Genomic DNA, 18,181 nt, shown 5'->3' on the forward strand with positions numbered 1-18,181 from the left:
GCAACTTAAAGAGTACAAGCATTTAGCTTGAGACGTCAGAAGGAGACACTAAACTACCTCATAGCAGTGGGCAGAAAAGACCCCCAAGGACACCTCTTAGCACAGCGAGCTGGAAGGGGCCTGTGGCTGAATCTGCTCCAGAGAGCGCCTCCTGGAGGGCATGGAGGGGACTTTCATGATGCCATTCAATTTTGCCCCCATCCTCTTCCCCACAACAGCTTTGGGTGTGCCCCGGGTTAGCCCTGTGATGGCACAGTTTGTTCAGATATTTGAACTCAAGCGGCCCCCCAGGAGACCTCAGCATGGCACCACACACTATGGACTGGTAGAACAAACTCACATCACAGGACCCGAGGGCCTCCTCAGGAAGTCCAGTCAGTTCTGGTCCTTCTCGTCCGGGGCCAGTTTACTGCTTATGCGGACCCCCAGGTGTTTGCACAGGCAGGAGAAGCAGCTGATGTGGGGGTCACACTGACTGGTGACATTTTAGTGTAATATAGTGCCTTTCATGCCCTGGTGTTTTACACAAACAGATTTCAATGTTGTCCTTTTTATTTAGTGCTAGAAATTGACCCCACACTCCATGATGCCATACACCATGCGGGGGGTCTTGGCCACTACTAGAGCTGAATAGTGGTGGGTGACATGACTCGGAGAAGGCTGGGCGTTGAACCCGTGGCCGAAAGTCCAGTGTCCTAACCAGTATGAGGAGACGAGGTGGTCAGAGGCGGCCTTATGAAGTGGTGATGCCATGGGGCGCCAGGGCGCGCCACGTCTATAATGCATGCCTTCCATGACTTTTAACGGCTAACCTTTCCAGACGAGCGCCTGAACTCCCGTGCAGTTTGTTCCGCTGGAGTGCGCAGCAATCCATTTACATTAAAAATTCAGAGCAGCAACTGGAAATGGAGCCGCTGTGGAGTTGAGCGCACTAAGTGCACACCTGGGCGGCGTGGGCTTTTGGTGGAGATGGGCATGGAGTGCCGCTCAACCTGAGCCTGAAATTCAGGGGCACACATGTGAGTCATACAACCGTGAGTTGAGAGGGTGTCACAAGGGTGACGGTGGCTGTGGTGGGCACATTAAATGATAAAATACAAACCCTGTGGGCATGTCAGGGCACACTGCTCAATGGGAAAAGTGCCAAGCCATGATAGAAGCGTGGGGTGCCCTGCCCTGTCCTGTACCCCCAGTAGACTAGAGCTCTATGCCACTGACTGGCTGTCGCCATCACCTTGTTACAGTGGGCAGCCGGAGACAAGAGTCAACTCTGTGCAAAAGTCAAAGTGTTCAGCCAGTTGTTACTCAGTGCTGCCACCTGCAGGGCTGGAGGGCACTGCCTCGAGTCCCATTGACAAACCAGGGGTGCCCACCATAGCACAGCCTTATGAAATATCAGAAGGGTTTATCTGGGATGTACAGTGTGGGCTGGAGGGGCACAGACCCTCTGACCCCCTGCGTTTGATCCTGAATTATATGACATGACAGTTTCACTGATTGATGACAGGTGGCATTCAGATTCATGTACCTCCTTATCCCCCCAGCTAAGCCCCCTGCCAAGGGGCTTTGCTCATTTTAATGTATAATTAGTATTTGAAATTGGCCCTCACATGGTTTGCCTTGAACTCTTATGATGGTCTCTTGGGTCGATGGTGGTCTGCGTTGACTGACAAGCTGAGGACACTCATGTGTCGAGTGGCCACTCTGGGCAGAGTCTACAGGCTGGTATCACCCAGCCTGCCCATTTCACGCTGACACTCTTGCCAAGCCCCACTTTTTGACTGGCCACATGAATAAATTAGAAACTAGATGGACCAAGAGAAGGCAGGCCGCCAGCAGGAAAGGCCGGTAATTCTTGTGGTCCCGCCGGACCCCTGGGATGCCACTGGAGTGCTGCATTACTAAGTAATGAGTTAAGCGTTTATTATTCATGGAAATGCAGCGCTAGCAGGTCTGTTGGCTTTTCTTGGGCAATCATCTCGAATGGCAGTACTCGCCAGCGCTGTGGGGGGGGCGCTGTGCCTCTTCCTTGGGCTGCTCTTGTTATTGAAGCTGAGTGGGAATGTGACGTGGCGATGGTGGCATCTGTAGGTGTATCGATGACAGGGGCCACTCACGGTCATCTTGTCTCTCCATTCAGTGACTCGGGTGGACTAGCAAGTGGCCACGCCCTGCGGGGGTCTGCTCGCTGTCGGTGACACGTCTCTGTCTCTGCTGCCTATCTGTGGACACGGATCAGTCCTCGAAGTGCGCCGCATGGCTCTCGGTGACCTTGAGTGATGAGAGCAGGCCCGCTCCGTGAATTATTTACGGGATGCGGAAAGCCGACTTCCTCTTCTTTGTCAAACAGCCTAAAACAGTTACGCAATGAGGCCGAGGAGTGCCGAAGAATGAAGGAGGAGGCGCCACCGTCCTGGCTGTCATTATTCTACTGGAGGATTCCTCCATCTTTGACTTTTGAAATTTTCGGGGGGCTGTCGTACGGCCCCGTTTAGGCCTCGCCGTTTTACGTTTCTTGATTTTGCGATACCTCGCTTCCCACTTGTCACTTGGCTGCAGGTCACACGGTGTGATCACATGCACCTCAGTGGACTCTGCAGAACGGCACCCGACTTCACGGTGCCCCCTTTAGGCCTGACTCTCCACCATCCATTTAGATCATTTAAGGAGACACGGGAGCCAACGGTGGGCTTGACAGCTGCAGGCGGCGCCCGGGGACAAACAAGGGACGACTTTAAGTGAGCAGCCGGAGACGATGACATTGAAGAGAAATGAGTTTCTGCACAGGAACCCCAAAGGTGGGCGACCATCGACATAATACAGGGGTCCTAAAGGGGCGGAGTCAGGAGGCTGGAGCGTCAGGTGGTCCCACCCCCTTAGGCCAAAGTATGTAAACATACACAGTTAGCGTAATACGAGAAGAATAAAGAACAAATCAAAGGACTCCAGGAAGCTGATGCTGGGATTGTTGAGTTCTTTCATCTTTGGAGCCTTTTCTGGGGAGGACATCTTTGTGACAAAACTGGGTGTTTGTGACATGTGCTGAGCTGCAAGCACAGTAATCATCTGGGAGGAGCAGGAACAAACGATGAAACCGGGGGGACAGCAAGGGGTCAAACAGCAGGAGATCACAACACAGAAGGCAAAGAATCACAAGGAGGGAGGATCAGGTGGGCAGAAAAAAAAAAAACGTCATCATGTCACCGCCTCCGAGGACAGGCCAACATGGCGTCACCTGGTGGCAAACAGATATGGCACCGAAAATCAACCCAAATGTGAAACCAAAACGGATAGAGAAACGCATATCAGAGATGGAAGCCTTGGCTCAAGAGACCCCCAAAAAGAACGCAACTTGCGAAAGGCGCAAAAAATGTCAAAAGATCGAAATTCGTGTTTAGGAATTCGTGCATTTTGAGGTTTCATTTTGTCCGTCCACCTTCCGGAGGATCGTCGGATTTTGAACATCAACCTGCAATGGTCCTTTGTGCGGTTTCTGTTGGGGCTTTTATTTTGTAACATCTGTTGCCTAGGTAACCTATCCCAGAATTCCCCAGGAACGTGTGACATGTGATGTCATTGGCGTGACTCGCTACAGGATTTTTGGTGTGCGATTCTCGGCGTGAACCTCTGCTCAGGTCGTGAACTCCATTTTGGATTTAAAGCAGAGCAGCAGGTAAAGCCAGCGGGACGCGTCCTAACAACAGAGGCCGGCGTTTGGAGGAAGGACATGATGGCGTCACAAGTTACGATGGACGCCTCTGCCTCCTCGGAGCTCGTCTTTCTCATATTTCGCACGGCGAGGTCTCCTACTTGATGATCTTTCGGCTCCGTTTCTCTGACTCACGTCTTGGTTTTGATGATTTCGGTCTTTCCAGATGATTCCGCTTGAAGCCTCGACTATCTCTTCTGTTCCTTTTTCTTTTCCCTGCCGAGTCCCACCTTCGTGTTTTGTTTGACTAGTGAGGCTGAACCTTCGCTTTGTTTTGTTATTGGATGCCAGACCCTTCGTGTACCCCCTGTACCCTGCTTGCCTGCCGCTGCCCCACATCTGCTCTGTTGGTTGGTTGTGGAAATCCACGTAATCAGCAGTGTCGTGTTGCCTGAAGCCCCCCACCCTAAAGAGTGACAGTGCACTGTCACCGTCACCAGCTGAGCATACTGAGACTCAAAGGAACATTCGAGGCGGTTCAATCCTGATAAAGAAGATCACGGGTACAATGGAGACGACTGACCTCGTAATGAGCACATGTGAAGCCACCGACGTGGGGACAGCAGCTCAGCGTCCATATCTTCAGGTCGTTAATAAATGGCGCTTGTCCACTTTCTTCACGAATTTCAGAACAAGATGGTCTGCTGCTTCATTATCAGCCAGCTACTCTACTTAAGAAGGTGGACTCAGTTAGGGGACGCATTGTGGACCTGCTGGAGGGGGAGAAGAAAATGGGGACAAAGTGGAGTGGCACAATGTCACTCTTCCCCTCTCTGACACACTAACATGGAGGACTTCATCAGCAGAGAAAAGCTGCTGGGCCTCCAACGCCTTAATGGGCCTCACCAGGACCGGCACTGCTCTCTGGTCATCAGCCGGACATTTAGAACAATCGGGACGAGGACGGGCCAGCCATCTCAACAAAGCCCCCCAGTCCTGTCCACTTATATGTATGAAAATGACAGCATCTTTCCTATCTATCTATCTATTATATAGCGCCTTTCACTCTATCTATCTATCTATCTATCTTTCTATTATATAGTGCCTTTCACATCTGTTTATCTATCTATTATATAGTGCCTTTCACTCTATCCATCTATCTATCTATCTATTGTTATATAGTGCCTATCTGTCTATCATTATATAGTGCCTTTCATATGCATCTCTTTATTATATAGCATATATAGTGCCTTTATATAGTGCCTTTCTATCTATCTATCTATCTATCTATCTATCTATCTATCTATCTATCTATCTATCTATTATATAGTGCCTTTCACTCTATCTATCTATCTATCTATCTATCTATCTATCTATCTATCTATCTATCTATTATATAGTGCCTTTCACTCTATCTATCTATCTATCTATCTATCTATCTATCTATCTATCTATCTATCTATCTATCTATTATATAGTGCCTTTCACTCTATCTATCTATCTATCTATCTATCTATCTATCTATCTATCTATCTATTATATAGTGCCTTTCACTCTATCTATCTATCTATCTATCTATCTATCTATCTATCTATCTATCTATTGTTATATAGCGCCTTTCTATCTATTTATAGATTTATCTTATTTGCAGACCTTTCTGGTCACATGTTGTCACTTTGTCATTATGGGTTATTGACTGCAGATTGATGGGCAAAACTGTCAGATGAGATCTCCAACACCAAGTGTGCAGACCGTGAAGTTGTCTTATTGCCGTGTCCGTCTGTCTGTCCATCCGTCTGTCTTTGGCCTGAGGAGAGCATCGAACTTCAGACACTGAGGGGCAGACAGAAGTTCAAGTTCTGCACATCAGAAGGACTTTATTCATGTGCCTTTGGGACCCCCACACACTTTCCAATCGTTTCCTAAGAGGTTTAGGGAGGCCGTGTGGCGTAGCCAGGGCCGGATTTTCCTAAAGGTTAACTAGGCTTCAGCCTAGGGCCTCAAGATCAATAGGGGCCTACTTTCAAATTGTTAGCAGTTTGAACAAACTTAAAAATGGGAGGTGAACGGGCCTCGTAAGTGGAATAGCCTAGGGTCTCTTTTCATCTAAATCCGGCCCTGGGAGTAGCAGTTTAGGCTTTGGACTGAGGCTGCAGGTTCAGATCCCACCGCTGACACCACTTGTGACTGGGCACAAGTCACTTCACCCGCCTTTACTCCAGTTGGAAAAAACAGAAGGAATGGAAGCCAAAGTCACCTTGGACCAGTGCATGGAAACTTAACTTGGGATTTTCTGGAATGTGTCTGCTGTGCATTGAGATGTCCTTAACTTTTTTAATTTGCCAAATGAACATTTGTAGAGCAGCGAGAGGTCAGGGTGTCAGTTTCAAGAACACGAATGTCACGTCTGCTGCTGTGACGGCGAAGACAGAGATGGAGAGAGAGACGAATGGCCTGAGTCGCGGTTGAATATCCTCGCCATTTCAAGGCCATGGTGGGCTTGTTAGGGGTCTTCAGTTCCATCTGCTGTACGCTTTGTGGTTTAAGCTCTGAGGATCAGGAGTGACATCTTTTTTGCTCATTGGCCCACTCTGACGTGTAGATTAGCTTTTTTATTTTTCATGAATGATTGTCATCTTATAACACTCACACACACACACACACACAAGGCCTCGAGTGATTTGTCACCTGTCACCACTTGTCTGTCTGTCATTGTCCCTCCATATTCCTGTCAGGCCTACACGATCAAGACGTGCTTCATGGCCGCTGGTGAGGTGCGCAGAAGGACTAGGCTGTGACAAAGTCGTAAACTGCCTCTCCATCTTTAGACCAATAAGTAAATGGAGGAGAACCTTTCTGAGGACCTCAGTTGTCACTTTTGGCTCTTCTGTGACAAACTCTGTGTCAGCAGGTGCAAGGCAGGGAGTCCCCCCTATGAACTCCAACTCTTTCCCTGTGCCCCCGTATCCCTCTCATACGGTTCACCGGACACTCAGCCTTCTCTCCACACACAGCACAGCCTCCCGTGTACACAGCAGGCGCTCCAACAGGCGGCGTGACACGCACAGGCCTGGCTCAACAGGGAGCTGCACTCCCTACACGTGACAAGGATAGTCCAATGGCCACTCCGTCACAGCTGTCCCCATTATAGGCCACGGTGGCAGAGGACTGACTGGGGTCTCCATAGCCTTAGCTTTCGGCCCCGTGGTCTCCCCTGGTTGTGGTGGGTTCGGACCACTCCTCGCGACGTCAACGCACATTTGACTCAATGGTGGGCAAGTGCGGTCCTTCTGAGGACCGACACGGGTGGATTTTGAGGTGACACACCAGTAGGAGTTTGATGTGACACTGGAGTCCCCCTGATACAGCAGTTCAGTGACGTCAGTGGCCTTGTGGCCCCCTTCTGGGCTCACTGGATTAAAAGAAGGTGGCCAGTATTACTGATGGCACAACATCTACAGGTTCTGACTGAGGTATGGGGGTCTGAACGACTTCATGACTCTGCCTTTTGCGCTGGCTGAACTCTGTCAATATACGGCACTTAGCAGATATCAATCGATCGATCGATCAGCCGTCTTGATTTTCAGGGGTCTCAGGACAATTTCAGGCACGCTAAGAGAGACCTCCGCACTTCAGGCCAGCCAACCTCGGAATGAACAGGAAGCGGTGGGCCGCTGAGTGCTTTCCAGTGTTTGCCGTTTTCTGCCCGAATGCCGTTTTGCACTCAATGTCTGCTGTGAAGCTTCGCTGCTGAAAGCCCCCCGACACCTCCGAGCTGCTGGCAAGTCATGCGGCACGGCGGGCTGCGCCACAGCTCTGGGCTTTGCCAGCTTCTTTCTTACTTTCTTTTACTGTAAGCTTAACTGCTTTTTAAATCAATCTGCACACACCTAAATACGAACCCTGAAAGGCGCTATATACATTTTTTTGCTCTCTTATTGCCAGCCTAATTGCTTTTTAAATTGATCCGTACACACAGGTACCACAAACTGAAAGGCGCTATATAAACGTTTGCTCTTTCTGCACGCTTGCCCAAGCTAACATCAAATTATCTGGATGAAAAGTGAAAGTGTCGATCATGTAAGATATAGCGCCTTTCACAGCCCTTGGGCATCTGGTGTTGGCCACACTTGACGACCAAAGCAGAAGCGCCCCTCCTGTGCCAGCCAAGGGTTGCCACAGCTGGTAAAATCCAATGGGGGGGTCCTGACTGGGCACATTCAGTTTGGACCCCCAGCCCCTCGCTTGATGATCCACTGGCATTGCCGACCGTGTATGCTGGCCGTGTGTCCCTGTACTCCTCCACCATGTCCACCTCCCCCTCGGCGCAGTCACAATGGGGGTCTGCCAGTGGTCTTCGAGGTGCTGCATGTCCTTTGGTCCTGGTGACTGACCCCAGAGCCATCAGTGCCTTCACTTGGCAGCTTTTCAGTGTCACAAGTGCCATCGTCACCCTCAGAGTGTTTATCTGTGCTTCTCAATTTCCTTAGTCACTCGGGTCAAAGTGACTAGAGGGGGACACCATGGCACCAAATTTTAAGGAACTGAATGTGTCTTCTCGGTCAGTGGGCCCAAGTGGCCGAGGCGTTGGACTTCAGGCTCAGAGCTGATCACCACTATGGCCTGATACAATTCAACGAGTCTTGCTGTGAAAGGCCCGTGATAATCACACCTGCTCCAAGGTGCAAACTGTGCCGCGGTGGCCTGTCTGTACCCATAAAACACCTTGGCATGGTGGCTGTGATTGAAAGGCACAATATCAAGTCAGAAGTTCAGTCCCGCAGGTCACCTCACAGCTTAAGGCAAAGACTGCGCTATATAGAACCATCAAGACCTCTCTGTGTGACCCCACTGGCACAAGCACCTTGGGCTGGCAGACACCGTACAAATCAGCTGTGCTGGTGCCCCTCGCCAGCGAGGCCTACTAAGACACGCGTCCTCGTTTTTTATCCACGTTGTATTTGCTGGAGCAGAAGGCTTTTAGATGCAAAGGAAAAAAAATTGGAAGTGTCTCCGGAGAATGGAAACTCTGCAGAAGGCTTTTACTTCTGCACATGTGCGCCCGAGTGCTTTCTGCCACGCTGTACTTGGTCCCGTTGTCGTAATGAAAACTCACATTTTACAAGAAAAGTAAAGCTTGGAGTGAGGCATCAGCAGAAAACGGACGTGAAACTCAAAGAGCGAGAAAAGAACACAGCGGGCGAGGAAATCAAAAAATAACAACCAACTGAACCAATGCCAGGGGCCTCCAGTGGGGGGAAAATCCTGAAAAATGGGCACAAGGCAGAGGGCAGCCCATCGGGCTCGATACCCACACAGGTGCCAGCGCCCCTCAATTGTGTTCTCTCACGTGCACCCAGCACTGTCAGTGTGGAGGACTGAAAACACAGCACAGAGGGATAACGAAGACCCCCACCATAGGAAATAATCAAACCAAAGGCCACACCCACAAAGAATCAATAGCACAGTGGCCACACCCTCAACAGAAATGGTCAGCGGTCACTCCAGCCCACCACAAAAAAAAAAAAGCATAAAGCAGAGGCCACACCCACAAATAGCTGTATAAACACAGGCTCCACCCACAGAAAATAACTACAGCAGAGGCCACACCCCCAAGAACAAAACATTCAGAAGAAGCCAAGACCACAATTAGCACTATGAACACAGGCTCCACCCACAAGAAAGCCACGCCTTTAACAGAAATTAACAGAGGTCACCCCAAAATACATGAACTAGAGGCCACACCCACAAATAACACCACAAACACAGGCTCCACCCACAAGAAGTCATTCAAAATGGGGCCGCACCCTTAACAAATACAGATGGAGGCCACACCCACAGTGAGCCTCATAAATATAGGCCCCTCCCAGAAGAAACAACCAGAGCAGTGGCCAAGTCCTCCAAAGGCCACCACAAAAGATGGATACAGCAGAAGCCACACCCACAATTTGTCTTATAAACGTAGGCTCCACCCACAAGGTTGGAAGCATGCGCTGATAGCATGTTGCCACACCCACCACTGACAAAGCACCTGGAGAAATAATTGAAAATGCGGCCGTGCCCTTGACAAATACAAATGAAGGCCACACCCACAATGAACCCTGTAGACGAGACCCCATTCTCACAAGCAATGACTTGAGCACAGGGTGTTCTTCTAACCAATATGGGCAAAGGCCACTCCCACAATGAATAATTATAATTATTATTAACAGTCCCACCCATAAGAAACACAGAAGCGAGAAGCCACCCTGGTGACACTACATCAAATAAAGACCCTCTCAGCCCAGAGACATTCTTCCTGATGTGTCACACTGCTCTTAACGACTAACGAAGAAAGGCGCTATATACAGTACCAGGAAGGTGGGTTACAACTCAGTGCTTTCTTTAGTTTCATACCTATTTGAACTTCTTGAGGATTGCTTGGCACTGCACACTCTACAGGTGTCATGATGAAAGGCGCTATATAAACCAAACTAATAATAAACAGCAGAACTCCACTTTGAATTGCTTTTTGAAGCCATCCTTTCACTGGACGCTGCAGCATATGAGATAAACGGTGGCTGACTTTCAACATTGAAGCTGTGGCTCGGTATGCGGTTGTTCACAATGAAAGGCGCTATATGATAAACCTGGAATGACCAGGTGTGCTGTCAGTGTCTTCTTGAAATAGGTGATATTGTGACATCATTCTGGAATGGGCCTCACACTGCAAGGCACTATATAAACTGAAGACTGGCTGAGGGGCATTGTGTTCACGTGTGGCACTTCTGGACATCCCACATCCACAGGAGAAATGAATGTAATGGGGGGCCTGCTGTTTTAGGAGTCTGCAGATGAGTGGCACTATATAAGGTATTGCTGGGTATTGTTTGAACTTGTTTGTGAGAGATAACATAATGTGAAAGGCGCTATATCAGGGTATAATTTCATGAATGCAAATAAGTGTCTGTCCACTCTCCCACATGTTTCTGGCCCAAACTGAGCAGCTCTGCCCTCCTTGCTCTCGAGTGGCCCCGTGCCCAGCAATTCAGTACATAAATGGCACCTGGGGGCAGATTAAGACCCCATGAATTAGCACCAACGCCACTCGCTGCACCTTCACGTAACTGGAGTCGACATGAAATGCAAACGAGCAGCTGCCCTTACCGACGTGTGGCTCTCATTTAAATGGCATCAAGGATGTCTACCAGCCTGGCAGCAGCATTCCGTCACAGAGGGTCTCGGCCCGCATGTCCACTTCCTTGTATGTTTAGCAGTCTGGGGTTTGTGTTTATCCTGGAGAGGCTGGCGCTGAGCTTGTCTGTTGAATAAACATGAGCACAAACGCGCCAGTGTGATCTTTTCAACAAGAAATGGTGCGGGCAGGCGGGCAGGCAGCCTTAACGACGTTGACTTTTCCAAATATCAAAGAGAACAACTTGAAAGTCACTCGCCGTCATTGAAAGTTCTGGGGCACCCAGCAGGAGAAAAGAAATGCTGGAGCAATTTCAGAGTTGGCACGGCACCATGTATCCAGGCAGGGGCTCCTTTATTTAGAGCAACCCTAGGGGGGGATGCTGAGCAGGGGGCTGAAAGACAAACTCACAGCACTTTGGGCCACAGGGGGCATCTCCCGCCTTCTAGCTACTTGACTTGTGCCCAGTGAGTGTTCTGGAATCCCACTGCTGGCACCAATGTCTTGGTTTACTGAGCAGCTTCTAGGGGGTGATTCTGAATTGTGGCAAGTGCGAGGGTAGGAATTCAAACCCACGGCCCTTAGCTGCCTACGGCAGGCCAATGGGAAGAAGTCAGTGGTGGCACATTTTAGGTGATACCCATGGAAGAGTGATAGCGTTCCTTGTCCACCCTGATGCCAAGTCTATAACAAGTGATGTGCTCTTGAATCCCACTACTAACACCAGGAGGAGGCGCTGTGTCTGTGTTAGGGTCTTTGTCTTCCTTTCTTGATTTTGTTGATATTTGTTCATTATTTTTGGATATTGTCACTCAAGTGTCCCTATCGGCGACTTCAGGGCTCTGGTGAGGTAAATGATACCACCACAGGAAGAGAGGGGGCGCTGTCACCAACAGCCTGCTTGGAAGGAAGGACCACAGCCAGGTGATGTCAGGCTTTGAGGCTAATTTGTTTTTTAAATAGGGATTACTGGGGCGGTACCCCAATATTTTGAACCCGTGTTCGTCCTTCCTTCCAGAATTGTCTCTAAATTCATGTTAAATTCTGTTGTTTGTGATTTGTAGCTTTCATGTTGTGTTTTCTGGTGTTTGGGCCTTTGTGTAATTCAATTTGTGATCATCCTTGTTGTTTGTAAGGTGACCCCAAGGGGGCAGTGTTGTGACTACGTGTTTTATAACTTCTGCTTAGGATGGTTTGACCCCTTAAATGTTGATTTTGGAGGTCTGAAGAGTGAGGGGTCCATTCCAAGATCTAAAGAGTGTTTGAGTAGGTACGTCATTTGCTCCCATCTTTTAGCGTCCTCATCACTACGATACAGGTCAAGTTGAGGGGCGTGGCTTAGATGTCATGACCTTGCCGTCAGTTACAGGAAGGGGATACAAGGCCAGTTTAGGCGGCCATTTTCTGTCTGAGACTTTCTCGGGATTCTTTGCCCCTCTATCTGGTGGAAACTCTTCAGCTTCAGCTCCAGCCTTGACCCTCGTGTTTGGTTGCTGACATTCTGAGCGACTGGATTTCCTGGTTCTCGATCCCGGCACATCTTGTTTCCCGGTCATATCTTTAAAATGTTGTCTACTGTCATAACCGCCACCCTCACCAAGAAAAGCAGATGGGAAGCTAAGCTGAAGGATGAGATCTGCAGTCTCCTGAGACCGCACAGACAGGGCCCTAACACTGTGGGGTGGCCTCGGCCTAAACTGTGAAAGGCCTAAAATGTTACAAGATGACGTATGTGGGCAAGTCGGGACAGGCGAGGGGGCTAACCTGAGAAATAAACGGGAATGAAACGGAGAAAGCGAGAACCAAAAGTCAAAGGTAAAGACAAAACGTGGTGCTAGAGAGACATCTAAAGAAACCGCTGCCCTCTTTATAACTTCATCAGATCGCAGTCACATGACGCACTCAGAACACGTCACATAAGGAAAGCAAAACGGGGAGCGAAATGACAATCAAAACAAAAAATGAACCTCAAAATGCCACACGTGGGACGCACCTCAGCTATGACAGGAGAGGCCGTCAGCTCAGGCCGCCTTTGCTTTCTTGTAACAACTCAGTTTGGTTGTTTTATGCCAGGGGTTTCTTGGTCCTCCTCTCCCTTTTGAGATATATCTGTTTGGGTGTTTTTGGGGATGCAGGCCGCTGTGATTATGGAATCTCTTTGTGTATTATTGTCGATTTATGTTCTTCCTTCCCTTTGTTTATGTCCCAATGATTTTGGATTTTGTTGTATTTTGTTCTTTCAGTTTTAATGTTCCTTGAGACTTGTGGGTGGAGGCTGAGGGGGCGGGGCTACAGACTTGACTCCTGAGGGACCGCCCTCTGCCTATTTATTTAAGGTCAGCGTCCCTTGTGGGGTTGTTGATTATGGATGCTGCAATTTTGCCTTTTGTGTGGGATTGCAGAGTTTTCTGCAGTTTCTTCTTCTTCTATTATTATTATTATTATTATTATTATTATTATTTCTGGTTTTTTTTAGCTTTTTAATTTCCTTTTTCACTTTCATTATGATTATTTTTGTGAAGTAAACTCCTTCAGTGTGAAGGGGAACTGCGGCCCAGGGGTTTAATGGCTCCCCTCCTGCCCCTTCAGGATTATTTAATGCTTTGAGTTTTTGGGTGGCATGGTGGCACACTGGTAGTGCTGCTGCCACACAGCAATAAGACCAGGGTTCAATTTGGGGTGTACTTACTTTATCACATAACGGTACTTCTGTCAATGCCGCCTGTGAAATGCAAAAGGCTCTGAGGGTCACAGAATGACCCTTGTCATGGCAGGTGGCCACTTCTCACCAAGGACGTTGGACCTGCCCAGGCAGTCATCGACATCCGGTGGTCACAGAAGCAGACCGCCATGCGGATTTAGGGAAACTCTGGAGCAGGAGTTCTGCGCTCAGCACACATTTGTGTGCGCAATGCACAAGTCAGGGCTCATCTTTGCTCTGTGCAGGGTCTTCACTAAAGGCACTATATAAAACAAACAAAGACAGATGGCCACTCTGTCTGGGCACCCCGCCTCCGCTTTACTGGAAAGCTCTGGCTGCCTTCCCTCACAGAGCACTTAGCGGACGGCCGTCTTATCGCTCAGTCAGCAGTGCTGGACGACTACCTGGCTGGGCCCCCCTCTCCCAATCCCCCCGCTTGTCCCGTCTGCTTCCTCATCAATGCGGCCCAACAGTCTCCCAGAATGCATCAGGGCGCATAGAGGACATTTAAGTGAGTCCACCCAGGGTGGCACCGCCAGCTTATGTAAGGAGGAGACCATCACAGCCTCCAAGGCTCACGTAGGAAATGACGGTCAAGTGTCAAAGCTTGAAGGATTAATGACACTGTAAGAAAGGGTGGGACACTGGGAAGCCACAAAAGTGAGCTGGGCTGCTGCTGTGGACCAGACTGTGGTGCTCAATCAGCACCCCCTACAGGATCAGAGCCTGCATTACACCCATCATCTTCTCAGACTGACTGGGAATGTAAAGTGAGAGGAAGAGCAGAGCGGCCACGTCACCCCACTCGAGCCCGTCACCCGGCTGGACATTCAGCTGATTGTCAATAACTCCATGAGCCCACCAGAGTGAAGTCGCTTTATAGTGAGAGGGAGCCGTGAGTTAGCCATGTGCGAATCCCTCATCCTCTATGACCCCGAGTGAGTAACTTCACCCACCAGGGCTTGGGTCGGCAAGGCGCTATATAAAATAAAAGTGTCTGTTGTTTGTAGCAACGTGTCATTTAGTTCTGCTGTCACAGCACAGGTAGGGTGGCACGCTGAGGTTACTCATGCCTTGTTGCCTTAGCTCCTTAACCACTAGGGGGCCACACTGCTGGCACGATATTCACACCGCAGTCCAGATATTCAGGGACTTTGCTTTTCAAACGGCCGTGAAGTCACTCGCTACTGAAGGGGGCTTCTCCTGGGTCTCTCCATGCAGATTAGCTGAATACGCAGCCCTGAAATCCCCTACAATAGAAATGTGTGAGCGTGTGCCACGATACACTGTTGTCCAGTCCAGGGTCGATTCCTGCCTTGTGCCCAAAGCCACTGGGAGAGGCCGCTGATGCCAGCAACACTAAAAGCAATGACATTTTCATGAATTCCATAACTACAGTTATTGTCCTATGCAGCTACATGTCATGCGGATTGTCCCTCCATCTTGAGCACACACGTCATGCTAGTGAAGCCCCTTAGGGGTCTTCATGTCTGCCTTTGTTCTTTCCACTCTTTAGCCACTAGGGGGCCATGCCACCTGCATCGTGGTGCCACCTATTGCACTAGCTGAAGGAACGGCTGACGGGAGAGTGTCACTGTCACCTCATCATCATAATATTAAAGGACACCTAAGGCCACACCCCTTCTCTCCCTAGATCACAATATTTACATTAGACCTGAAGCTTCAAGACTCTGTCTTTCTCTATTTATGAGTATCTAGTGATCAGAATATGCAGATTGGGAAACACCTTAGTTTAGGTACTGCAAAAATACGTCCACTACTCACTTCCCCTTAAGTAACAAGACCTTAGCAAAGACTTCTTGGGGTCTTCATAACACTTGCAAAGCATCAGTAAAGTGTTTATTCATCGCCGTCATGTGGCCTGCTGACAAAACGTCACTTTGGAGTGGTCTGAGGTGGCTTAACGTCTCTTGATATTCCGTAATCCTTCATGTTAACAAGTCGCTTACCCATCCTGTCAATATGCCGCAATGCACAGACATGAATAACCGATCTACTGATGCTTTGGACGCGTTATGAAGACCAAAAGGAGCCTTTGGTCAGGTCTTGTTGAAGAAGAGTAAATGACTGCACCTAAAGCCACACCCCCCTTTAGGTCTGCCTATAGGCCTTTAGAGATCACAATATTTAAAAAGAATCTCAGGACAGGCCCCTTCTCTCCCTAGGCTGTAACATTCAAATTACACAAGAGGCCACACCCCACCCAATATTCAAATTGCACAAGAGGCCCCACCCCTTTCCACTCCAAAGGCTGATTGAAGAGTCTCTAGCAATCACAACATCTAGACTAAACTCAAGCCACGCCCCTTTCAAGCCATAACCTCCTAGGTTGGAATATTGAAATTGCACCCAAAGCCACGCCCCTTTTCAAGTTCAGTTTGCAAGCCAATAGTGGTCGTAATATTCACACAGGAAATGCCAGCCTGACCCTCCCTCTCTGTACTTGACGTTCAGCTCTGCCCCTTCCTCCTCATAGGTCTTTGCAATCTTAAAATAATACATGGCCAGCGGTCCATCTAGGAGTCTCTACTGAGCCTCAAATTAAAGTTAAATATAAAGCTCAGCCCCTTTTTCCACCTACATTATGGTATTCAGGAACAACATTAGTACCATATGTAATAATATTTCAATTGTACCAGACGTCCCACCAATTTCTCCAGCTTAAATAATAACACAGAGGTTGATCCTGAGGTCACACCCATCCCCCCAGATAATATAACTCAACAAGTCTACCTCAACCATAATATTCAAAACTGAATCTGAAGCTCCACCCCTTTCTCTATGTTTAGCATAATATTCCAAATGAACCCAAAGCCCTCTCCAGTCTTAATTTTGATCATAATATTCAGATTAAACCTGAAGCCCCCTACCCTTCCTATAAAGTGATGATAATATTCAAATTGAATTCAAAGACCCCTTTCTCTACCTTGATCACTGACCCTCAAGCTCCACCCCTTTCTCTGCCTCAATCATAACATTCAGATTGACTTTTCAGATCCGCCCCTTTCTCTATCTGGATCACAACATTTGGATTGAACATGAAGCTCCACCCCTTCTCTACTTTGATAATAATATTCAGACTGTCCATGAAGCCCTGCCCCTTTCACAGTCATGATGATAACACTCAGATTAAAGTCGAAGCCCCGCCCCTTTCTCTACCATTATTATATCACACAGATTGAGCACAAAGCTCCGCCCCTTTCTCTATTTGGATCACAACATTTGGGCTGAACATGAAGCTCCACCCCTTCTCTACTTTGATAATAACATTCAGACTGTCCATGAAGCCCTGCCCCTTTCACAGTCATGATGACAGTACTCAGATTAAAGTTGAAGCCCCGCCCCTTTCTCTACCATGATCATATTACGCAGACTGAGCACGAAGCCCCACCCCTTTCAAACCCGCTGTCCGTCACACCACTCGTGCTGCCCTTTCTCTGTTTTCCTCTTACGTGACTGCAGACGCCAGGCCTGCTGTTCTGCTCATCAAGCTCCTTATTTTACGATGTACTGAAGCTGCACTTTGTTTGTGAAGAGCCAGATGCTATTATGTGCTGTAAAAGGCGCTATATATATTTATATATATATGTATAACGGAAATGCACTGATTATCCTGTGCCTTGTGTCATTCACCAGCCCCCAGGATTTGAACTCCTCTGCCCCTCATGTCACCTACAAATCACCCTGGCAGTCAGATGGGGGCCCATTGAACTCACAACAACTATGATCAGGTCTCATTTATATAGCGCCTTGCACCTTGGGTGGGGTTACCTGTTGTTTCATCTCTGTGACTTTATTGCACGCAGCTGCAATTTTGTGGCTGACGGCTAACGGCTTCCCTGATTACCACTGTAAATAATTGCTCTCTTCTTCGATCGGCCAGTCATTCCAGCGTGCCGCTCATTTAGAACGCGCCACATTGCACCGCGTCGGCTTTTCAGCTTGATTACCTTCAATTACGGACGATTAGTGATTAAAATGGCGGAGAAGAGGAGCACTCGGCCATGCTACTCCGTGACTGTCCCTTTGACACCTTCTCTGAAAGTCCACATTCAGCCTTCCACCTCCTAAGATTATGGACTGTAAATAATTGTAATATTGGTAAATATGAAGATCAGATTCATAACCACACATGAAGTATTCATCAACAGCAGCCATAGACAAAGGGTGAGAGTGAGGAGTTGGGAGTTTCCGAGGGCGCCCCCTGTCCTCCACTGCCTGCACGACGTTTGACTGACTCATAGGAGATGTGGGAAGTGCGGCCCAGCACTGATGACTCTTAACTGGCACATGGTACTGAGGCAGAGCTGCAGCCCCCATTAGGCCTCAGAAGTGGACCCCTCGCATGGGTGAAGATGTGTTAGACCAGACGTTCAGGCATGGAGGTGGAGGCGCTATATAATAAAAACACCTATTAGATTCAGGCCAGTCCTCACTCTTTGGGGCTGCCGGCCACTTTAACACACCGGCCCACCAGACCTCTGCATCAGTCACTCAGCTTCACCGACTCAGCAGCCATTAGATAAATGAAATCCGGCCCGGAGGTCCTGAAATAACTATTGACGGGGGGCTGATGTTACAGGCCGGCCGATGAGATAACTCCATTCATTTTTCTAATCGTCTCGTTGCTAAATCA

At 48.7% G+C, this 18,181-nt stretch overlaps 1 protein-coding gene across 2 annotated transcripts in view; it reads right to left on the minus strand.

Moving 5' to 3' along the window:
* LOC120535053 (netrin-G2) overlaps positions 1-18,181 on the minus strand; it is a 77,246-nt gene that overhangs the window by 34,913 nt on the left and 24,152 nt on the right. The gene's annotated exons all lie outside the window — the stretch shown is intronic.

The sequence above is a fragment of the Polypterus senegalus genome, chromosome 9 (genome assembly GCF_016835505.1).
Source record: "Polypterus senegalus isolate Bchr_013 chromosome 9, ASM1683550v1, whole genome shotgun sequence".
Lineage (NCBI taxonomy): Eukaryota > Metazoa > Chordata > Cladistia > Polypteriformes > Polypteridae > Polypterus > Polypterus senegalus.